Genomic DNA, 24,639 nt, shown 5'->3' with positions numbered 1-24,639 from the left:
GACAGCTACAGACCCATGCTACAGCTATCTGGGGCTAAATGAAACTTTATCCATTAGGTCAATTTTGTTTGTGTCTTTCGGCTTTTCCCAGTTAGGGGTCGCCACAGCGGAACTCCGGTTCGCTGATGATTGGCAGTAGAGTTTTACGTGCTGGCTTGCCGGGCCTAATGCACAACCTTCAATGAAGGAACGCCCGTTCACACATGTCGCCACACAGAAGACGCTCTAACTGAAAATCGAACAGGCAACGTCTAACTGTGAGGCGACAACGCTACCACAGCATCACCACCGCAGTAGATTAAAAGCTAATTTTATATTATAAATTAATTCTTATAATCAATTTTTTTAAACATGAGTTTTAATAATTAAAATGTGGATAATATGTGTATAGTGTTTGAATATCCAGTTGTGAATGTATTCTTATATGTGCAGTACTATATCACTTTAAGAAGAGGTATTTTTTAAAAATGAGTCAATTATTTGTTGATTAAGTTAAATGTATATAAGACACCTGTGATATTGTATGGGGTATTCTGATAAAGTCCTTATTTTTGGGACAAAAACATTAAATAAAACTGTGTAGTGGATTGACTTTTTCTATGTCCTTCATCTTAGTATTTTTCAAGTTTGTATATTTATATTCTGTTCCTGAGTTTGTTTAGGCTGGAAGGAACTGAGGACGTTGATCTCCCATCCTCACGAGCACTACTTGCCTCATACAACAAATTAAACAAGTCTGTCAGTAACCTGACACTGATAGTTGAGCAGTTTACTCAACAAGTATCTTAGTTCAGGGGTACTGGATAACATGAGGTGATTGATAATTAAATAAACATCAGACAGGAGACCCAGGATATTGATGTTACATTTACCAGGATTACACTCACTCAGAGACAACCTTCTAACACCTCTAGCCAATCTATGTTGAACAATTTGTATGCCAGCTTAAATTATGTTAATACGATGGAGGGGGCATTTCTCTTATAATGGCAATCCCACTTTACAGAAACGGTTTGGTAGCAGAAAAGACTGCCAATTTGGTGGAACAGCTCCAACGATCGATAATCATTCAGTAGATAAGCAACTAAAACAATTGGAATACTTTAAGGTATTGGAAACTTCAGCTTGAAAATAACTATTTAAAAGAATGTTTATGGTGTGAATGTATCGCAAAAGTCCTTAGGATGTGGAAGTATTCGACAGGTCTGGTAAGGGGTTCTGATTTGCACAGTGAGCTATTAAAACTGTTTAGAAGACATGGATGTGAATTTCTTCAATGTTTAATTATGGACAATGAAAGGGAAATGGTTGAACTGCTCGACAGTATACATAAAGTTGCCCCCAGTATTCAGTTGCACTTGTTGTTTGATACTAAGAGAAATTAATATTTGCCATTTTTTCTAAAGTTGACAAGACACTGATTGAACTAAAAAACAATTAAATTAAGAAATTAACTAGGGATTAAAGGGAATATCATGCAGGTAAAGCCTAGCCCCTGTTCCCCTTGCAACAGCAACCCATAAGTACTGGAGATGAAAATCAGCTATACAATGGTAATGCTGAAGGAGGGGAAGATGATGGTGGTAATTCACCCCCTTTAGATTACCCCCTCTGAGGAGGTCTGAGAGACTGAGGAATCAGACAGGGGACACCTATTACAACAACAGGTTTGAACCCCCAGAGAGGGGGATGGGGAGAGGGAAGAGGAGACAGAGGGCCATTGCCAGTTGGACAAGATAAATGAACAGGTTTCCACTATATATGTTATTTTAAACAACAACAGTTTTGATTTCAAGCTTTGCAATTACAGTAATGTGGAATTAAACAGTTGAGTAGCTGAGTTATTGAGATGGGCCTGCCCTTCATGCCAGCTCTTAATGCATTCTTGGATGAAGTATTAATCAATTTAAAATTATTTTCTAGAAAACTGAATTTTGGTTTCTATTTTAAAGATTCAGTAGAAAATGTGACAATAGCTAATGACTGTAGGAAGCCTGGTGTATTTAACCCTGTTTTACATCCAATTGTACATGTTTTTGAAAAGATGTATTAGTATGATATACGGAAATTATTTTCGAAAAGGCAATATTCGAAGAATGACATTCATAATTTATCTGGTAATGAACATAAAACACTGAAGAATTTATGTGACAACAGGGAACTGAGGGTCATGAAGCCCGATAAGGATGGAGGCCTGATGATCATGAATTGTAATGATTACAGCAATAAAATGTTAACCCTGATGTATACGGACACCTATAGGGAAACTAGCATTAATGAAATGAATATTGCTTATAAAATTGATCTATTCCTAGATGAGCGAGTACTTAACAAACAGTTAAGGGTGAATGAATACAACTTTTTGAGAGTAACAAATCGCAGGATACCTACCATCTTTTGCATTCCTAAAATACATAAGGTTCTGAGCAATCCACCACTCAAACCTATAGTGGACACCAAAGCTTCAAAAGCTTTGCCCATTACGAAATTTATAGAGCAACAGCTTAAGCATATATTAGAAAACCACCCCTGATGTTTAAGAGAGACTCATGGGACTTTTAGGGTAAGATATCCAATTAAAAATATAGCGAAGAACTATTTGTTACAATAGATACCAAAGATCTATTTTCAGCAATACCACATATTTTAGATATTAAGTGGTTTTATACCTATTTATGACATCATTCTAGACTTGGGCATGATCATATTCTTACACTTAGGACCCTGATGGAAGTAGTTCTGGACAACAATTTTATTATCTTCGATCAACAATTGTTCAGATAGCATAATGGGGTGGCAATGGGCAGCATGTGCCCCTATTTTTGTCAACATTGTATTGCCTTACTGGGAAAATGAATACATCATCAACTCTCATTTTTCACAGTATTGGTCCCTGAATAGGTGGTATCTGGATGATGTCATTATTTTTTGGACTGGTACTAATGATCAACTAGATGAGTTTCTTGAATATATAAGTAATACCACTGATTTTCTTGAGTTTACCATGACTATGGGTATGGAATTTGTGAACTATTTAGCTATCACTATTTCCAATGATAGAATAGAGTAACTATTCAACTCTACCATATATGGGAAAACAACTTATTTGAATACTTTATTACACTTTAACAGATGCCACCATCTACATAAAAAAAAGTCTTTAGTGAATGGCCAATGTGTCCGGTTAGCCAGAATGGTGTCATATATGGATGAATTTTTGGCACAAGGTGAAATACGTAGGAACATAAGGGATGGGAGTGAGCCTGCCCCTTGGTGGCTGAGGGTAGATCCGCAGGGCCGGCTGGCACTGGAGGGAGGTCCCCTTGAGAGGCTCTGAGGGTATGGGGACATGGCATGATTTGGCAGCCTCCAGGAGATCTGGAGTAGACGGGGACCGTGGTGCTTTGGACTGGAAAGTAGAGGGGGAAGCAAAAGCCCCGATGGGAGCATGCCTGCCCCTCGGTGACCGAGGGGAGTTATGTGGGGCCAGCCAGGACCAGAGGCATGTCCCTCTTATAGGCTCTGAGGTCACAAGGATACTGCATGACTCAGCAGTCTCCAGAAGACCTGGGGAAGATGAGGACCGTGGTGCTCTAGACTGGAAAGGAGGGGGATGTGGAAGTCCTGATGGGAGTGTGCCTGCCCCTTGGCAGCTGAGGGGAGTTCCACGGGGCTGGCCAGGACTAAAGGGAGGTCCCCCTGAAAGGATCTGAGGGCACGGGGACACGGCTTAGCTTGGCAGCCTCCAGGAGATCTGGGGAAAATGGGGACCGTGGTGCTCTGCACCAGAAAGGAGCGGGAGCTCGGAAGTCCCACTAAAAGGCAGGCCTGCCCCTCGGTGGCCGAGGGGAGTTCTGCGGGGCCAGCTGGGACCGGAGGGAGGTTCCGCTGAGAGGCTTCGAGGGCATGGGGATAAGGCATGACTCAGCAGCCTCCAGGAAATCTGGGGAAGACTGGGGCCATTGTGCTCTGGACCGGAAAGGAGTGGGGCTTGGAAGTCCCGATGAGGGTGGGCCTGCCCCTCAGCAGCCAAGGGGAGTTCCACAGGGCCGGCCAGGACTGGAGGGAGGTCCTCCTGAGGGGCTCACAGGGCATGGTTGACACAGAACGATTTGGCAGCCTTCAGGGGATATCTAACCCGGGAAACGAGCCCTCTCACCCGGGTGGAAGTTTAAGCCCGGAGGGGGTCTCTCCTCATGGAAGTCTGGAAGGGAGAGAGGGGCAGAAATTTTCCAGGCTGGGAGAGGTCCTGCCTGTGTGAGGGGGGTCAGGACCACAGCTCCCCCTCCAGGTAGAAGGCTGTGGGGCCAAGAGAGCTCCTGCCCATGTGAGAGGGGTCAGGCGGAGCCCCCACGATGGAAGTCTTTAAGGGAGTGACTGGTGGGGGTCTTCCATACCTGGAGAGCTCCTGCCAGGCAGGGAGTAGGCATCTGACCTTGCCCGGTACCTGACGGTGTCCCCAAAATATCGCAAAGCCCCCAGAACCCCTCTGGACAGGAAAGCAGGGAGAAGCAGAATCCCTGATGGGAGCGGGCCTGCCCCTTGGTGGATGAGTGCATTCCATGGGTCTGGCCAGGACTGCAGGGAGGCCCCCCCAAGTGGTTCTGAGGGCACAAGGACATGGCACGACTCGGCAGCCTCCAGGAGATCTGGGGAAGATGGGGACCGTGGTGCTCTGGAACAGAAAGGAGGGGGACGTGGAAGTCCTGATGGGAGCATGCCTGCCCCTCGGTGCCCGAGGGGACTTCTGTGGGCTGTCTGCGACTGGAGGGAGGTTCCGCTGAGAGGCTCCGAGGGCACTGGGACACTGCACGACTCGGCAGCCTCCAGGAGATCTGGGGAAAATGGGGACCATGGTGCTCTGGACTGGAAAGGAGGGGGATGCGGAAGTCCCGATGGGGGTGTGGCTGCACCTTGGTGGCCGAGAGCAGTTCTGCTGGGCTGGCTGGGACTGGAGAGAGGTCCCCCTGAGACACTCTGGGGGCATGGGGACATGGCATGACACGGCAGCCTCCAGGAGGAGATCTGGGGAAGACGGGGACCATGGTACTCTGGACTGGAAAGGAGGGTGACACTGATGGATGGTCAAGCGGAGTTCCAGGGGGCCGGCCGGGACTTGAGGGAGGTCAACCTGAGAGTCTCTGAGAGCAAGAGGACACAGCACGACTTGACAGCTTCCAGGAGATCTGATGAAGATGGGGACCATGGTGCTCTGGACCAGAAAGGAGGGGGATGTGGAAGTCCCAATGGGAGCTGTCCTTCCCCTCGGCAGCTGAAGGGAGTTCTGCAGGGCCAGCTGGGACCAGAGGGAGGTCCCCCTGAGAGGCTCTGAGGGCACAGGGACAAGGCACAGCTTGGCAGCTTCTAGGAGATTTTTAAACTGGGAAAAGAGCCCTCCCACCCGGGTGGAATTAGAAGCCCGGAGGGGTTCCCTCCCTATGGAAGTCTGAAAGGGAGAAAGGGGCAGAAATTGGCCATGCTGGGAGAGCTCCCACCTGGGTGAGGGATGTCGGGACCATAGCCCACTCCATGCCAGCAGTCTGGAAGGGGGAGAAAGGCTGAAAGTGGCCAGGGAGGGAGCACTCCCACCCGGGTGAGAGGGTCCAGACCATCCCCTCCTCCAGATGGAAGTCCTTAAGGGAGCCGCTGGTGGAAGGCTGCGGGGCCAGGATGACTCCTGCCAGGTGAAAGGGGCAGGTGGAGTCCCCGCAATGGAAGTCCACAGGGGAGCGACTGGTGGGAGTCTGCAGGACCCAGAGAGATGCTGCCGGGCAGCAAGAAGGCATCCGACCTTGCCCAGCACCCAATGGCATCCCGAAATATCGCAAAGTTCCTGGAACCCCTCTGGATGGGAAAGCAGGGGGATGCAGAAGCCCTCATGAGAGCGGATCTGGCCCTCTGTGGCCGAGTGGAGTTCCCTGGAGGCAGTCACACTGTGTAGGTTCATCCCCCTGGTCGTCTGCCAGGCACTTCCAATCCAGCATGATTTGGCAGCCTGCAGGAGTAATGGGATGATGAGGCGTCCCATGGGGAGTGCGAGTCTGGGTCCCAGCCCCAGGGAGAACGTCTCCCACCAGGTGCCCTTGCAGTAGGGCCAAGGCACCTCACCCCAACATCCATCGATCAATCAGGCCAACCAACTCCCCCTGGCAGAGGCCCCCGCAGAGTGGCTCTGTGGGTCACAGCTGATGGGTCGAGCTTCTCCTCCCCAGGAGTGAGATGTGGTTGGGGGTGCAGAGCATTCCATGCTTCTCGGGGGTGAAGTCGAGGTGAGACTGAAGAGCCTGGGCTGAGGTGAAGGGGTCCTGTCACACACTGGGCCACCCCATTCTGATGGGCCCCCCCGAGTGCTGGAGCTTTGGGAACTCTCTCCTTCACTCTCTGGATCTGAGCAGTGCAGTGCTCCATGTCGGCCTGCGGCCCTCTGGGGTTATGGTCGCCAGTCCAAGACCAACACCCAGGATGCCCCTCCATAGTTGAGGTGCGGGCTCTGGCCCCTCCTCTCTGCCCACCCACTGAGGTGCTCCTATCTGGTTGATCCTGCCAGTAGCATATGCTTGTCTCAAAGATTAATCCATGCAAGTCTCAGTGCATATGGACGCTACAGTGAAAATTCGAATGGCTCATTAAATCAGTTCTGGTTCTGTTGATCACACCACCGTTACTTGGATAACTTTGTTAATTCTAGAGCTAATACATGCTGATGAGCGCTGACCTCCAGGGATGTGTGCATTTATCAGACCAAACCAATCCGGGTCTCGGCCCAGCAGCTTTGGTGACTCTAGATAAACATGGGCCAATCACGTGACCTTGTGGCGGCGATGCGACATTCGAATGTCTGCCCTATCAACTTTCGATGGTACTATCTGTGCCTACCATGGTGACCATGGGTGACAGGGAATCAGGGTTCGACTCTGGAGAGGGAGCATGAGAAACAGCTACCACATCCAAGGAAGGCAGCAGGTGCACAAACTACCCACTCCCGACTCGGTGAGGTAGTGATGAAAAATAACAATAAGAGACTCTTTCTAGGCCCTGCAAATGGAATGAGTACACTTTAAATCCTTTAACAAGGATTCATTGGAGGGCAAGTCTGGTGCCAGCAGCCGTGGTAATTCCAGATCCAATAGTGTATATTAAAGTTGCTGCAGTTAAAAAGATCGTAGTTGGATCTTGAGATTGAGCTGGCGGTCCAATGTGAGGTGAGCTACCACCTGTCCCAGCCCCTGCCTCTCTGCATTCTCTCAATGGTCTTAACTGAGTGTTTTGGGGGTCTGAAGTGTTTACTTTGAAAAAATTAGAGTGTTCAAAGCAGGCCAGTCACCTGAATACTTCAGCTAGGAATAATGGAATAGGACTCTGGTTCTATTTTGTTGGTTTTCGGAACTGGGGCCATGATTAAGGGGGATAGCTGGGGGCATTCGTATTGTGCCACTAGAGGTGACATTCTTGGACCAGAGCAAGATGAACAAAAATGAAAGCATTTGCCAAGAATGTTTCATTGATCAAGAATGAAAGTCGGAGGTTCGAAGACGATAAGATACTGTCGTAGTTCCGACCATAAATGATGCTGACTAGCAATCTAATGGCATTATTCCCATGACCCACTGGGGACCTTCCGGGAAACCAAAGTCTTTGGGTTCCGGGGAGAGTATGGTTGCAAAGCTGAAACTTAAAGGAATTGACAGAAGGGCACCAGCATGAGTGGAGCTTGTGGCTCAATTTGACTCAACACGGGAAACCTCACCCGACTCGGACAGGGGAAAGATTGACAGATTGATGGCTCTTTCTCAATTCTGTGGGTGGTGATGCATGGCCATTCTTAGTTGGTGGAGCGATTTGTCTGGTTAATTTCGAATACAAATGAGACTGTGCCATGCTAACTAGTTATGCAGCCCCGTGCGGTCGTCTCCAAATTCTTAGAGGGACAAGTGGTTTTCAGCCACACGAGATTGAGCAATAAAAGGTCTGTGATGCCCTTAGATGTCCAGGGCTGCATGCATGCTACTCTGAATGGATTAGCATGTGTCTACCCTTGGCCGACAGGTCCGGGTAATCCAGTGAACCTCATTCATGATAGGGACTGGAGATTGCAATTATTTCCTATGAACGAGGAATTCCCAGTAAGTGCGGGTCATAAGCTGACTTTGATTAAGTCCCTGCCCTTTGTACTCACCTCCCGTCACTACTATTGATCGGATGGTTTAGTGAAGTCCTCGGATCGGCTCTGCAGGAGTTGGTCATGGCCCCGGCGGTGTGCCAAGAAGATGATCAAATTTGACTATCTAGAGGAAGTAAAAGTCGTAACAAGGTTTCTGTAGGTGAACCTGCGGAAGGATCATTAATGCAGAGGGTCCTGGGACAGCACCGTCCCTGAGTACCAGGGCATCTCCTTGCTCCACCGCCCCAACCCTCTATGTCTCTCTCCACATCTTTCTCCAACTCTGTCTCTCCGCACTCCCCTGTGGAGGCCAGCGGGACTGAGCCCGCGGCACTCCTGGGGGTAGGGAGGGAGAGGGGATGGAGCGTGAGGAGGGGTGGCATATGAAGTTTGTTTGGAGGATTCAACCTGGCGGCCGCTCCAGCCACTCGGGCAGGGCAGATTCCCCCTCCCCTTTGGGGGGGAATCATCCCCGGGAGCGCCGGCCACCATCGGGCACACTTCCTCTGTGGCACTGCACCCCAACTGGCTCTAGGTCGGCCAGGAAGCCCACACGAAAGGTGACTCCCCTCCCCGGCGGAGAGTGTTACAACCCATGGCATCAGCCCTCACCGTGCCCTGGGGTCATGGGAGATGACCACCAATGCACCCACCCCTAGCTCCCAGCAGGACTGTCAACTGGGCCAGACTGCTCTCAGTGCAACCCGACTGCATCTCACTGCCAGGCCGGTGGGCTAACCGGGGGTTCCTGGGGTCTGCAGTGACGTCGGTGACCCACCCGTCCCATCTTGAAGCATAGACCAAGGAGTTTAACAGGTGAGCAAGTCTGACGGTGGGCAGCAGACCCCTCGGCACAATGAAAGTGAGGGCCTGCACGTGCTGTCTGAGGCGGGATCCCCCGCTCCACATGGGGGATGCACCGCTGGCCCATCTCACCCATCCCGTCGGGGAGGAGGAGCATGAGCGCACCTAGTGGGACCCAAAAGATGCTAAACTATGCCTGGGCAGGGTGAAGTCAGAGGAAACTCTGGTGAAGGTCCGTAGCAGTCCTGATGTGCAAATCGGTCATCCAACCTGGGCATAGGAGCGAAAGACTAATCAAACCATCTAGTAGCTGGTTCCCTCCAAAGTTTCCCTCAGGATAGCTGGCGCTCGTCGGAAGCAGTTTTATCTGGTAAAGCAAATGATTAGCAGTTTTGGGGCCGAAACGATCTCAACCTATTCTCAAACTTTAAATGGGTAAGAAGCCCGACTCACTGGCTTGGAGCCAAGTGTGGAATGTGAGCTCCCAGTGGGCCACTTTTGGTAAGCAGAGCTGGGGCTGCGGGATGAACTGAATGCTGGGTTAAGGCGTCCAATGCTGATGCTCATCAGTCCACAGAAAAGGTGTTGGTTGATATAGACAGCAGGACGGTGGCCATGGAAGTTGGAATCTGCTATAACAACTCATCTGCTGAATCAACTAGTGCTGAAAATGGATGGCGCTGGAGCAGCAGGCCCATATTCGGCCGTCGCTGGTGCTTGGAGCTGAAGGGGCTATGCTACAATGAGTAGGAGGGCTGCCGTGGTGACACTGAAGCCCAGGGCAAGGGTCCAGGTGGAGCTGTCATGGGTGCAGATCTTGGTGGTAGTAGCAAATATTCAAATGAGAGCTTTGAAAGCTGAAGTGGAGAAGGGTTCCATATGAACAGCAATTGAACATGGGTCAGTTGGTCCTGAGAGATAGGCGAGCACCATTCAGAAGGGATGGACAATGGTCTCTGTCACCATTGGCTGATCGAAAGGGAGTCGGATTCAGATCCCCGAATCTGGAGTGGCAGAGATGGGTGCCTTACGGCGTCCAGTGCGGTGACACAAACGATCCCAGAGAAGCAGGTGGGAGCCCCTGGGAGAGTTCTTTTTTCTTTGTAAAGAGGAGGGCACCCTGGAATGGGTTTGCCCAGAGAGAGGGACCCGCGGCCTGGAAAGTGTCATGGTTCTGGCAGCATCATCTCACCGGCTCATGAAAATCTGGGGGACAGTGTGATAGTCTCATGCCGGGCTGTACCCATAATCACAGCAGGTCTCCAAGGTGAATAGCCTCTGCATGTTAGGTAAGGGAAGTCGGCAAGCCAGATCCGTAACTTTAGGATAAGGATTGGCTCTAAGGGCTGGGCTGGTCATTCTCGGGCATGAAGCGCGGCTGGGTGTGCACTGCGGCTGGACGAGGCGTCGCCCACTCACCACTCTCCCCCCTCCTGGGGGGGCTGAGGAGGACTGTAGTGATGACTCTGGATGCACACCGGGCCTTTCCTGTCGATCGCCTCTGCTGTGGTGGGTGCTGGTCCCAACCGGCATCCCGCATCGTTGGGCAGCTAGCACCTGACTTAGAACTAGTGTGAGCTGGGGAAATCCGACTGTTTAATTAAAGCAAAGCATCACGATGGCCCGAGATGGGTGTTGATGCAATGTGATTTCTGCCCAGTGCTCTGAATGTCAAAGTGAAGAAATTCAATGAAGCGCGGGTACACAGCGGGAGTAACTATGACTCTCTTAAGGTAGCCAAATGCCTCGTCATCTAATTAGTGATTCACATGAATGGATGGACGAGATTCCTACTGTGCCTACCTACTATCTAGCAAAACCACAGCCAAGGGAACGGGCTTGGCAGAATCAGCAGGTAAAGAAGACCCTGCTGAGCTTGACTCTAGTCTGGCACTGTGAAGAAACATGAGAGATGTAGAATAAGTGGGAGGCCTCGGCCACCAGTGAAATACCACTACTCTTATAGTTTTTTTCACTTACCCGGTGAGGCGGGGGGCGAGCCCCACTGGGGCTCTCGCTTCTGGCTCAAAGAGCTCCAGTGTTCAGGTGCGACCCACTCCAGGGACAGTGTCAGGTGGGGAGTTTGACTGGGGCAGTACACCTGTCAAAGAGTAATGCAGGTGTCCTAAGGCGAGCTCAGGGAGAACAGAAACCTCCCATGAAGCAGAAGGGCAAAAGCTTGCTTGATCTTGATTTTCAGTATGAAGACAGACTGTGAAAGTCGGGCCTCATGATCCTTCTGGCTTTTTGGGTTTTAAGCATGAGGTGTCAGAAAAGTTACCACAGGGATAACTGCTTGTGACGGCCAAGCATTCATAGCAATGTCACTTTTTGATCCTTCGATGTCAGCTCTTCCTATCATTGTGAAGCAGAATTCAACAAGTGTTGGATTGTTTTCCCACTAATAAGGAACATGAGCTGTGTTGAGACCGTTGAGAGACAGCTTAGTTATACCCTAGTGTTGAAGTGTTGTTTCAATAGTAATCCTGTTCAGTACAAGAGGAACCACAGGTTCAGACATTTAGTGTATATGCTTGGCTGAGGAGCCAATGGTGTGAAGCTACCATCTGTGGGATTATGACTGAATGCCTCTAAATCAGAATCCCGCCTAAACGCAATGATACTGCAGTGCCACGGATCTCTGGTTGGCCAGGGAGAGCTGTCCACAAGGTCGGTGAGGAGCACCGCTCGTCACTGTGTCGGAGCGAGGACAGAAGTGGGCCACCTCACTCCAGCAGTGCACCGTGTGTTTGTGGGAAACTGGGTGCTAAATCATTCTTAGACGACCTGATTCTGGGTCAGGGTTTCATACATAGCAGAGCAGCAAAAAGCTGCGATCTATTGAAAGTCAGCCCTCAAGCCAAGCTTTTGTCGCAGGCACAGTGATGGGCTCTGTGCCCTCACAGGGAGGGGGGACCCGTCCTCAGGCTGGCCAGGCCCGTGCACCACCCAGCCTCCCCACCAGAGTCCAGATCATCGGTGGGACTTTGCTCCTCAGCGGTGGGTGTGGGGTCCGGCCTGGGGATCGAGGGAGCGGGGACCGGACATGATCTGGTGGTGGGGCCAACCTCATGTGAGGAGGTCCCTGGTCATGCCCCTCACTCTCTGCCCCCACAGCACCTCTGTCCAGATAGCTGGAACCCATGCGGGCATGGAGGGGTCAGAGGATCACATACCCAGGCTTAATGGTCATCCCTGGAGAGTGACCCGGTGGGGGGTGCATGGTTCCTGGGAGAGGGTGAAAGGCTGTCCGGAGAAGCCTTGTCCAGGTGTCCCACCCTCCTGGCCCCTGGGCGTGCAGAGATACAGCCACCGTGGAGTCTCCCACCCAGGGCCAGCTGGGGGACTCGGCGGATGGTGTGGGCGGCCGAGGGCCTCCCCTGGAAACCAGGTCCTTGATCCCATCCTCCCAGCCCCCAGGGTTGCGGAGATATGGCTGCTATGGTGTCTCTCACCTGGGGCTGGCCGGGGAACTCAGCAGATTGCACAGGCGGGTCGAAGGCCTCACCAGGAAGCCAGTTCCTCGAGCCTATCCCCCCGGCCCTCAGGGGTGCGGAGATATAACTGCCATGTTGTCTTGCACCCAGGGCTGGCTGGGGGAGTTGGCAGACAGCATGGGTGGGCTGAGCTCCTCTCCTGGAAGCCAGGTCTGTGATCCCATCCTCCCACCCCTCAACAGTGTGAAGATGCAGCCGCCATGGTGTCTCACACGCGGGGTCGTCCACCAGCAGTGGTCCAGCCTCCGGTCCTCCACCCGGCACTGTGGGAATGCGGCCCTGTGAACGGCAGTGCACAAGGAGTGAGGGGCTGTGTTCCAGGAGGTTCAAAGTGGAGCACATTCATTGGCACCTGGTGCAGCGGGGGAGAGAGCTGGACATGAGTGGTGAAATGCACAGAGATGCCAGGACCCTGGGCCATCTCCCATGTGAGTCTGAAAGCCCTACATGGAGGGCAGAGGGCAGAACCGGTGTCATGGAAGCCTGGATGAGGGACTGTCTGAGGCCTTGCGGCCCAGTAGAGTTCCACAAGGCTGGAAGGATCGGAAGGAGGTCCCCCTGAGAGGCTCAGAGAGCACGGTTAACACAGAATGATTTGGCAGCCTCCACAAGATATCTAACCTGGGAAAAGAGCTCTCCCACCCGGGTAGAAGTGGAAGCCCAGAAGGGTTCCTCCCCATGGAAGTCTGGAAGGGAGAGAGGGGCAGAAATCGGCCGAGTTGGGAGAGCTCCTGTCTGGGTGAGGGGAGTCCAGATCACAGCCCCCTCTGGGATGGAAGTCCTGAAGGGGGAGAGAGGTGGAAAGCGGCTGGGTAGGGAGAGCTCCTGCCCGGGTGAGAGGGTTTGGTCCGTACCCCCCCCCCCTCCAGCTGGAGGCTCCATACTCGGTCCAATGCTATTCAACATCTTTATTAATGATTTCCACAAAGCCATACCCAACACCAAAATTGTACAATATGCAGATGATTCAACTTTAGTCTGCTGTGCCTCTATCCTCTCAGAGCTTCAAGCAGTGACCCAAACTGCTTTCTCCACCACTGAAAACTGGATGCTCCTAAACCACCTTTCACTAATTGCCAACAAATCCAAAATACTATTATTCTCTCCCTCAAATGCTTCCCCTCTTAATAAAAACTCGTTCCAAATTATTAGCCAAAACAACTCTACTATAAAGGTTGTCCCCTTCACTAAACTACTTGGGGTTACTATTGATGAACACCTAAAATTCAACACTCACGTCCAGCAAAACATTAAGAAAACCCATATAAATCTTGGTATGCTATACAGAAACATCCACTTTTGCTCTCCTTCCACCAGACAAACTCTCACCACTACCTATCTACTCCCCTCACTAATGTATGCCGCTCCTCTACTAACAAACTTATCTGCCTCTCTCCTCCAAATTTGAAGTTTGTTATAACAAGATTTCTAAATTTGCAACCAAAGCCAAATTCTCCTCCCATCATTGTACTGTCCTTCGTTTGTTAAATTGGCTTGAACTCTCCAACCATCTAGACTATCTCCAAATTACTACAGCCCACAGACTAATTTTTCATCCTACTAAGTGTGCAGCACTAACCAACATCCTTCAACCTTACAACCCTCAGAGAACTCTAAGATCTACTCACCAAAACCTAATCACTGTCCGCAAACCCAATCGTCCTGCTGGTCAGCTTCTTCTTTCCTTTTCCTTAGCTAAAACATGGAATTCTCTTCCTTCCTCTCTAAGGACTTGTGAAAACTTTGAAAACTTTAAAACTCAGCTACATTGCTACCGTTCCTCTAACAGGAAATGCATCTGCACTCTCCCGACCTAGCCTAATAATCAATCCACCCCTTAAACTCCTGACTAAGTCTGAGTACAAGCTAACCTAACATAAATGTATATATTGTAAATAACATAATTGCACGTAATATAAAGAACCCATCCCACCTTTTTTCTCTCTTTTCCTTCTAAGTCGTTATTCTCCCTCTCAGTTAAGTTACCACTGCCATCCTAAATATTTGGATACTATGTAACCAAATAATTTATTCCTATTCTCTAGCATGAAATGAAATTGTAATTGTGTCTTCTTTGCTATGATTGTATATGTAACTAAACTATGTAATGTGGAGCTTTTCTCCCCGGGCCTCCACTGAAAATGGGCTCCCTGAGCCCAGTGGACCTCCCCGGTCATCAAACTGTAAATAAATAAATAAATAATTAAATAACATGTTGGCTAGAAAAGGTTACCCTGAGACATTTTTGAATAACATTTTGAGTGAGGTGACACAAAAAAAGAATCAGTGGACATTTTCCCCACTACTAGGAACTAATGGAGATACCCTAGGGGGCACTACAATTAACAAAAACCTCGTGGAATATAGGAATGCGATGATCTTGACCTATAATAGGCACATTGCTGACATCAGTAATATTATTATGAAAAACTGGAATGTATTCATTATAGACCCTGGGTACTATAAAATAGTGGGGGTGGGCCCATGTATTATATACAAAAAGGATGTTGGTTTTAAGAGTATGATAAAAAGACTTAAGTACCCCAAATAAAGGGGAAGGTGAGTAAATGTGGTCATTGTACACAGCGCAAAGTTATGTTGGAACTAGGAAAGGTTTATTTGGCTAACTATAGTAGAATAAAGCTTTATAAAAGGTACAATTGTAACAGTAAGGGAGTGGTATATCCTGCTTTATGTCAAAATAGCCAGTGTTTCTATATAGGGAAAACTAAGAACTGTTTTAGAACTAGAGTGTACCAACACTATTATGATATACACAAAAAAATGTTTTAGCAGGACATATTATAAAATATGCTGATCACTTCTTCAAGTTTATAATAATAGATGATGTGGAAGCAGGACAGAGGGGGAGGCCGAGTGAAGATTATTTAGAGACTAAGGAACTTAAGTGGCAACGAACCCATGCTACAGCATATCTGGGGTTAAATGAAACTTTATCCATTAGCTCAATACTTAGATCAAAAGCTAATTTTATATTATGAATTAATTCTTATAATCAACTTTTTAAACATGAGCTTTTGTAATTAAAATGTGGATAATATGTGTATAGTGTTTTAATATCCAGTTGTGAAATTATTCTTATATGTGCAGTACTGTATCACTTTAAGAAGAGGTCTTTTTTAAAAATGAGGCAATTATTTGTTGATTAAGTTAAATGTATATAAGACCCCTATGATATTATATGGGGCATTCTGATGAAGTCCTTATTTTGAGATGAAAGAGCTAAATAAAACTGTGGAGTGGATTGAGTTCCTCTGTGTCCTTCTTAGATTTTTTCCTGTTTGTGCATTTATTTTCTGTTCCTACATTGTATAGGAATTTAGAATGGAAGGGTGGTATGTTACATTGTATAGGGATTTAGAGTGGAAGGGTGGTATGTTACATTGTAAAGGGATTTAGATTGGAAGGATGGTATGTTACATTGTATAGGGATTTAGAGTGGAAGGGTGGTATGTTACATTGTAAAGGGATTTAGAGTGGAAGGGTGGTATGTTAAATTGTATAGGGATTTAGAGTGGAAGGGTAGTATGTTACTTTGTATTGGGATTTAGAGTGGAAGGGTGGTATGTTACATTGTATAGGGATTTATAGTGGAAGGGTGGCCCCGGTTACTTTTCTTGTCTTCTGGTTGGTTTTCATTATACAGAATAACAGCAGCATTTATTTGTATTCATTTTGTGTATACGGGTTATGGGACCTAGTTGTGATTAGTTAATGTAGTTTAGAATAAGGACGTGTTCTTTTTTACAGGGGACTTGCATAGCTGCAGTAAACATGGAGGCACCACTTGGAGTTCTCCTGGTGGTGAAATATCTTTTGGAGTTATATAATATCAATCAAAAGCAACTGAAGAATGTAATGCACACAGTGGCTAAGAAGCATATCTCAAGTTAAACACCACTATTGGCCAGAACAATACAAGCGTGAATGCATAAAATGCAAGGAGTGTCACAAAAATGTTTTGAAGTTCAGAACTGATAACTAGGATGGGCATTCAATGGATATTAGAATCATATACCTCATGTGGTCAGCTAAGACTCATGATAATTGCAATGCTAGTTATTTTGTGACCTGCCTTCTGTCAAGATGGCTGTTACACACAACATGGTGATTATATGCAATATTTGCAAAATAATTTGCACTTTATTATTTTTGCTTCCTTAATACAGACTCTGTTCTGTGAGGCACAACTAGTCTGGAATATTTTAGAATTAAATGCAAGATTTATAAGTGGCTTCCAAATTTGCCATCATTACTGTAATATGTCAGCGAAAACCCTCAACATTTAAATACTGCCATTATTTATCTACTTGTATATTTATTTCAACATTTGTGAGTTTTTAATTCATATGATTTTTAAACATAAAGCTTTAAAACATGCAACCAGTGTAGCAGAAACACAAACACACATATGCATCTATATCTACATCTACATCTTCTCTCTCTCTCTCTATATATATATATATATATATATATATATATATATATATATATATATACACACACACACACACACACACACACACATTTGTGTGTACATATATCATCATCATCAACATAAAAATGCAGCTGAAGTATAAATCTAAGAAGTACTACAGGTACACAGCACACCATTTATTAAATCCATAAAAAGATACACATTTTGAAAGACCCACGGCTGCATCTCATTATTTCAGTTGAATAGCTAATAGTTCAAATATTAGTTAGATTGCAAATGGCAACAATGTTGTAGTGTATGGGTCAATATTAAGATGTCGAATGATAAAAAGAGCAAAGACTTTTATCGAACACTAGGCCATTTTAGGGACTTTGCCATTTCCTCCACTGTGGTGTGATCTCGGAGTTGGTATATTTAAGTAGGGGGCATACGGAGGGCATAGTCTCCCCCATATAGGAGGGTGTGGGTGGCAAAGCCCCTCACTTTATTTTGTGTTTGGATGTTTTTTTTTTTTTTGTTTTTTTGTTTTTTTTTTGCGGAGCAGCAATTTTTTTTCTCTGGGAAAAAATATCACTCTTCTGTGTGCTGTGTTCATAAGTTCATAGGTAAGTACTAGGCTATCTGCACATGGGCATTTATAAGCCTAGCCACAGAGTGATGGCGTTCACCTCCCCATTAGATTAGTAACCTGGGCCTCTGTCAACAGGGCTCCTGAAGTGATCCCAGGGTAGAACTTATGATTACCCATCAACTCATCAAGATTTTTCTTGAAGAGGGTCAGAGAGGAGCTCTGTTGAATATGGATTGGGATTCTATTCCAGAGTGAGGGGAGTCGCTGAGACAGGAATCTATCCCTCCAGCATATCCTGTTTATTGTTGTACATAGGTTCAAGTTGCTAGAATGAGTGGTTCTGAGGGATCTCGTTTTTTGGAGGTGAAGCATGTCCATTAGTTCAGGGTTTGACATGGCCCTATAGGTCAGGCATAGGTCACCTCTGAGCAGACGGTAAGCGACTGAGAAGAGCTGGAGCTTTTTTAGTCGTGCTTCATAGGGTAATTGTTTAAGGCCCTTAATCCTCTTAGTGAGGTACTTCTGTGGTCTTTCTAGTTGTTGCAGGTGTCTAGTGAGGTACATTCCAAATGGGGCATTGTACTCTATTATGGGCCTAATGAGTGAGGAGTAAAGGGGCACAATCACCTCCTTGGATCTGGATGAGAAACCCTTTGTGATCAGGTGTGCCATATAGAAGGATTTCCTGACCATTTTGGCTATGTGGTTATCAAAGGAGAGCATGCTATCTACTTGGGTACCCAGGTCCCTAATTACTTCTTCTGTACTTAGTGGATTCTCATCTATGTGGTAGTTTGTAGGTACTTTGTTTTTCCCAAATGAGATTACTATGCATTTTTTGGCATTTAGCTTGAGGCCGTGACTTTGACACCAGGTGTTTGTCTCTGTGAGACCCTTTTGCAGGATGTCTGTGTCAGCTGGAGAGTCAATTATTGCACCCAATTTACAGTCATCTGTGAATTTGGTTAGCCACAGTCCCTCCACCTTTGCCTGTACTTGCAAGAAATATATACTGAACAGGAGGGGTCCCAGGACTGAGCCCTGTGGGACTCCACTTGTGACTGGTTTAGAGTCAGACATGGCACCTGCCACTCTTACCATGTGGGTTCTGTCTGAGAGCCAATTGGCAACCCATCTCATGACATAGGGGTTGATATTTAAGCTGGTGAGTTTGTCTATGATTCCTGAGTGTGGGATGGTGTCGAACGCCTTAGCAAGGTCCAGATATGCCCTTCCCTTCATCTATGGCCTTGGTGACTGTTTCAAAGAAGTCAACCAAGTTCAGGAGGCAAGATCTGCCTTTAACAAAGCCAAACTGGGTGGGGTCCAGTGTCTGGAGGTTCCCAATGTCCCTGTTAATGAGCTCCATGATAATGCATTCCATGGCTTTGCAGACCAAGCTAGTCAAGCTTATAGGGCGATAGTTCCCAGGGTCAGTTGTGGCACCACCTTTGTGGAGTGGTACGACTGTTGCTGTACGCCATTCTTTGGGTACATAGCCTGTAGAGAGGCTGAGTTTGAATAGTGATTTGAAATGGGGGTTAGTTCATTTTGAAGCTCGTGTAAGATACAACCTGGGATAGCATCTGGTCCCATTGATGCTGTGTTTTTGGCCTTTGCAAGGGCTGTCTTTACTTGTGTGTCTGAGATATCTGGAGCACCACATTCTTCTGGGATGGGTGCTAGCCCCTTTGGTGGAGGGGGGGTGAAGTTTGTACTGAACTTGTCAGCCAGGATGTTGGCAATGTCGGTTGGTTCAGTGTATTTATGGCCATTATGTACTAGCTTGGAGTATATCTGAGAGTTTGCCCCTAGACTCTTGACATAGTTAAAGAAGGCCTTGTGGTTATCTTTAGAGTCATTGGCTATTTTTCTTTCGAAGTTGGCCTTGGATGATTTAATGAGGGAGCGCAGTTTTTTACTGATGTTAATCAGAGATGCCTTCTTATTTTGGGATTTTGTTCTATCTTGCAGGATCTTCCTCCTTCTGTTGTAAAGTTTATTTATGGCCAGGGTCCACCAGACTGGCTTCCTCTTTTTTGAGGAGTTGGTCTTGGTTTTACATGGGATGGCTCAGTCCATGCATTCTTGAAGGCGTTCATAGAATGTACTTGTAAAGGATTCTGCCGATGAGTCATCATTTTCCATTTGATTGGGAGCTTTGAAACTTCCCACCTCGGTCTTGAGGAGTGTGAAGTTGGCTTTAGAGAAGTTTTTACCTTGATTTCCTTGACTGGGGGGGGGGGGTTGGGATGTGGTTGTCCAGTGTGATTAGTTTGTGATCTGATCTTATCAATGATGAGTTTACCTCAGGTGTGGAACATAGGCTCCCCATGTTGGTGATGCCCAGGTCCAGTATGTTGTCACCTCTTGTGGGAGTGGTGACCAGCTGTTCAAGGGCATTTGAGTTTATAAACTCAAGGAAGCATTGGGCTAGGGCGTTTGAGCTTGAGTAGTTTTCCCAGTCAATGTTTGGATAGTTGAAGTCACCCATTAGCATGGTGTTGGGTAGAATCTTCATACTTTCTAATGTTCTCAGGAATGCTGCGTGAGGGTCCTGAGACAAGGTGGGAGATCTGTAGCAAGCTATAAATTGAACAGTCAATTTACCTGCTGTCAATTGCACTTGGATGGTCTCAGATTCCGCGTGCTGTGCTACTAACCTGGAGGTGTGGGTGTTCTTGATGAATATAGACACACCCCCTCCTTTTGTGTTCCGGTCCTGGTTTTGGGACCTAAAGGTATGGTAGGAGTTATAGCCTGGTAATGCTGGGGTGCTTTCTGGAGCCTTGAACCAGGTTTCTGTCACTGCACATACGTCAATTTCTTCCATACTAAGGAGAGCCTTGAGTGCATGCATTTTGAGGTTTAGACTTCTGGCGTTGAGCAGCATTACCCTCAGTTTTTGTTTATTATTGTTGTTTATGGAGGCGGGTTTGTCTTTTGAGCCTTGCCTAAAAAAGGCAGTATTGGGGCGGCAAGAGTCTTGGCCAGTATTCAAAAGCCCAGGGGTGACAGGTGCAAACCGTCTCTGGCGAAGCAACGTGGCTTGTCAAGCATGTCGTCCCAGGCTGACAAGTACTGGATCCCCTTTGAATGACACCAGTAGTTTAACCAATTGTTGAAACTGATCATTTTTTCTTCATATGCTGGCATCATTTTGGGTGAGGGCAGGATGCTACTCAGAGTCAGAGTCATACCAGCCTGGGCTACATGGTCAGAGAGCTCCTCCATGTCTCTTTTCATGTAGTCCAGGGAGGTACATCTCAGGTCATTTATGCCAACATGTACAATGACAGAGTCATATTTGTACTTGTTGTGGAGTGACCTAAGTGCATGTGTTATGTAGCGGATTCTGGCACCCAACAGGCAGCTTATGGTAACCTTCTCCTTGTTCAGTCTAGTGAGTGGGACATCTGTGTGCCTGATGATAGAATCACTGATTACTAGTGTGTTAGGTGTGTTATTTAGCCTTAGGGGCTGTTTTTGCTTGGCACACTGATGTTGTGACGTATGTGTTACCTGGTTTCTGTTGTTGGGTGGGGGTAGCTTGGGTGTATGCTAGGTCTCTGTTGTTTAGGCAGGTTCTTATTTAGAGCCTCCGAGTATGTTTTTGCATGTTTCTGAGAGTTGTTTTCTGGTGCAGCTATGGCTGGTCTATGTGAGTCTGGTAATGTGGTGCTAGTGTTGCCCTTCTCCTTGTGACTGGTTGATCCAGTCATGGGTTGAGAGAGCTTAGCCTCCAGTTTAGCTGTGTAGCTGCATCTCTCACATATGTTTGTGTTGGTTGGGAGGAGGAGGGGGTTGTCTGTGTACATGAGGCAATTGTGACCTTGCCTCAGGATGCGCAGATTCACCAGCTGGACCAGAGAACACACCTGAAGCTGTCCCTTGAACATGCCTGAATAGATGGTTGGGATTGTATTGCTGATTGGATGAGTAAAGAGCCTTATACTTCCTGAGTATAGGGCTGAAGTGCAAGCTGTAAGCTAGTGCTAGTTTTACTGAGTTTTAGTAAGTGGCAGTCTTAAATTGCCTTATTTCTAGTGCTGGATTGAAGTGTTTCAAGTTTCAAGGGAAAAACTGATGTGCAGACTTCGTGAAGCTTGGAATAGTTTAACCACAGCTAAACAGCGCTGTGCGGTGCACAAACCCGCGCAAAAACGCTAAGCAGTTTTTATACCAGGGAGATCAAAAAGGATAGAAATTAGCCCAAAATGCCCAATGAGCTACATGTTGCTGGGCTGGGACCACTCCTACAGGGACAGATAGGCTGCTTAGAGTGCCCTCTCTCAAAGTGAACAAGGAAGCCACCTAATTTTCCAAGTATGATATGGGCAACACAGGAACCTTTACCACAGTCCTGGATTTGGCAAAGCCTGAAAACTGGACTAGACTAGTTCACAAGGGCAGGAAAACAAGGAATTTTTTGTGTTTTTTTTTTTTTTTTTTCAGAAACAACAGAAATGCAGAGTTTAAATTACTTTAAATACACAGAGGAGGCTAGCGCACTTGAGTGTGTAGCCTGTGACTGTGTTACAGGTAACTTAAATGCAAAAATGACAAACAGCAACTTTTTTTCAAGTGCAACAAAGAAATAAGTACAGTAAGCAATGCAGATATCACTAGGGATGCACAGAAGCATTGAAAATCCACGTTTTAGGCGGAATTAGCATTTCGGGGAAACAACAAGCAAAAGCAATACTTAATCAAGTCCAAAGTCTCTCTTTTGTCTCTCGGCTGCTTGTAGGACTCTGCTTGTTGAGCTGCATACAAGCACAAAACTGCACTAAGCGGTTTTTATACCAGGGAGCTCAAAAAGGATAGAAATTAGCCCAAAATGCCCAATGAGCTACAAGCTGCTGGGCTGGGACCATTCCTACAGGGACAGATAGGCTGCTCAGAGTTCCCTCTCTCACAGTGAACAAGGAAGCCACCTAACTATCCAAGTATGATATGGGGAACACAGGAACCTTTACCACAGTCCTGGATTCAGCAAAGCCTGAAAACTGGACTAGACTAGTTCAGAAAGGCGGGAAAACAAGGAATTTGTTTGTGTTTTTTTTATTTTTTTTTTTTTTTTATTTTTTTTATTTATTTATTTTTTTTAGAAACAGAAATGCAGAGCTTAAATTACTTTAAATACACAGAGGATGCTAGCGCACTTGAGTGTGTAGCCTGCGACTGTGTTACAGGTAACTTAAATGCAAAAACGACAAACAGTAACTTTTTTTCAAGTGAAACAAGGAAATAAGTACAGTAAGCAATGCAAATATCACTAGGGATCCACAGAAGTGCTGAAAAGCCGCATTTTAGGTGGAATTCGCATTTCAGGGAAATAACCAAACAAACAACATGCATACAAATAAAGCTAGATTCAGCAGGCCTGGATCTAGTCTATGCTACAGCAAACAAGGTGTACCAATTTTAGTAAGAAGCAGTTCAAATATGGAGGCACTATAAGCCTTTAACCAGAAATTCCCAGCTCAGAAGGACAGAGTACAGCCTCTCCTCCCACAAGAGTGCAGACCACAAACCCTCTTAATGTAAAATAACTGTCCTGAAGCCCAAGTGCTTAAAACAGAACTAATACACTTTTAGAATAACAGACACTGAGCCCTCAATCAGCAGTTCCCAACTTAGAAGGATGTAAGCTACCTGTTCAGCCACTACAGTGCAGACCACAAACCTTCTAATGTAAAACAACTGGTCTGAAGCCCAAGTGCTTAAACTAAAAGGCTTAGAATAAGTTACACCAAGCAGTAATAAATACAACTGAGTACTTTTAAGATGACACAAAAGCAAAATATAGTAGGAAGAAACACAAATACAGTAAAAGCAGATAAAAAGAAGAACAATTTTTTTTTTGAGTGAGCAAATGACATGGGCCCAGGAGGAGTATCCAAGTGCAAATTTACAAGAGGGGCAGGCAGCTTCAAAGCCACCAAGATTAACACCAAAACAAAAACAGGGAGGGTGGGTGGGGAACTACTGAAAAAACATAGTCACAACTTCCAACTAGATATTGCTCAATGCAACACAAACAAATTAATTTAAATCATGTATCATTTGAAAAAAGTGCAGATAAAGATTTACTTAACTTCACTTATATGTTCAGTTGATTGCATACAGGTCTTAGCTGGCCAAAGCTCACAGTTTAAGCAGAAAATAATTCAAACTATACCACTTATATAAGGCAAAAACTGAATAAAAATGAAGTGAACTACCCCCAGTTATCACTGGCTATGCAGGTTTTTTTTACAAGCCTTAACTGAAAAAACAGAGTCACAACTTCCAGCTAGATATTGCACAATGCAACACAAACAAATTAATTTAAATTGTGTATTATTTGAAAAAAGTGCAGATAAAGATTTACTTAACTTCACTTATACGTTCAGTTGATTGCATGCAGGTCTTAGCTGGCCAAAGCTCACAGTTTAAGTGTTCTGTTTGTTTGGCATTTACTGCTTTCGGTTTTTAGTGTTCGATAAAAGAGCATTCATTCTTTTTATCGTTTGACATCGTGATATAGACCGGTAGTGTACAGTTCCATTGAAAACTTACATAATTACAGATGATTGAAACTTGCCTTTAAAATGTCATGTGTTATTCATAATCTACTAATTTCAAGCTTTTTTTCTCTTTCTATAGAGAAATATATCCTCTTTAGATATTTGATATATTGTATTTGATGTCCATATACAGATATCAGTACATTTAAAGAACCTGGCTAGGACTAAATCTGTTGCTATTTATACCAACTTGCTTGCCAACATACTGAACTTGGTTTTCCTTTATTCCTAAACAGTCAATTGCTCAGATAAGTCACACTGATGTAATATCCCCATATGTTGGTCCCATATCATACTCCATTTCCACAAGCCAGCTATCTGCCACTGTATATGTATACGATCCTTCAACCATTTAGCCATTATGTTCAACTCTTCGGACATAGTTTTCAATAACTGCTATACCCATCTACATAGAGCCATATAAATTATGTTCTCACTCTCTTTCCTAATGCTATGTCATTTGTTTAATGGAACCTTTCTGATGTTTTCTGTTAGTTACCCCCATCCTTTATTGAATGTAGTACCCATTAGCAACTGTTTCACCCTTGCCCCAGAGTATGTTACCTGTTTTATTT

This window comes from Protopterus annectens, chromosome 3.part0, assembly GCF_019279795.1.
Source record: "Protopterus annectens isolate FY-2018-M chromosome 3.part0, PAN1.0, whole genome shotgun sequence".
Taxonomy (NCBI): Eukaryota; Metazoa; Chordata; order Ceratodontiformes; family Protopteridae; genus Protopterus; species Protopterus annectens.
This window is presented reverse-complemented; position numbering follows the sequence as displayed.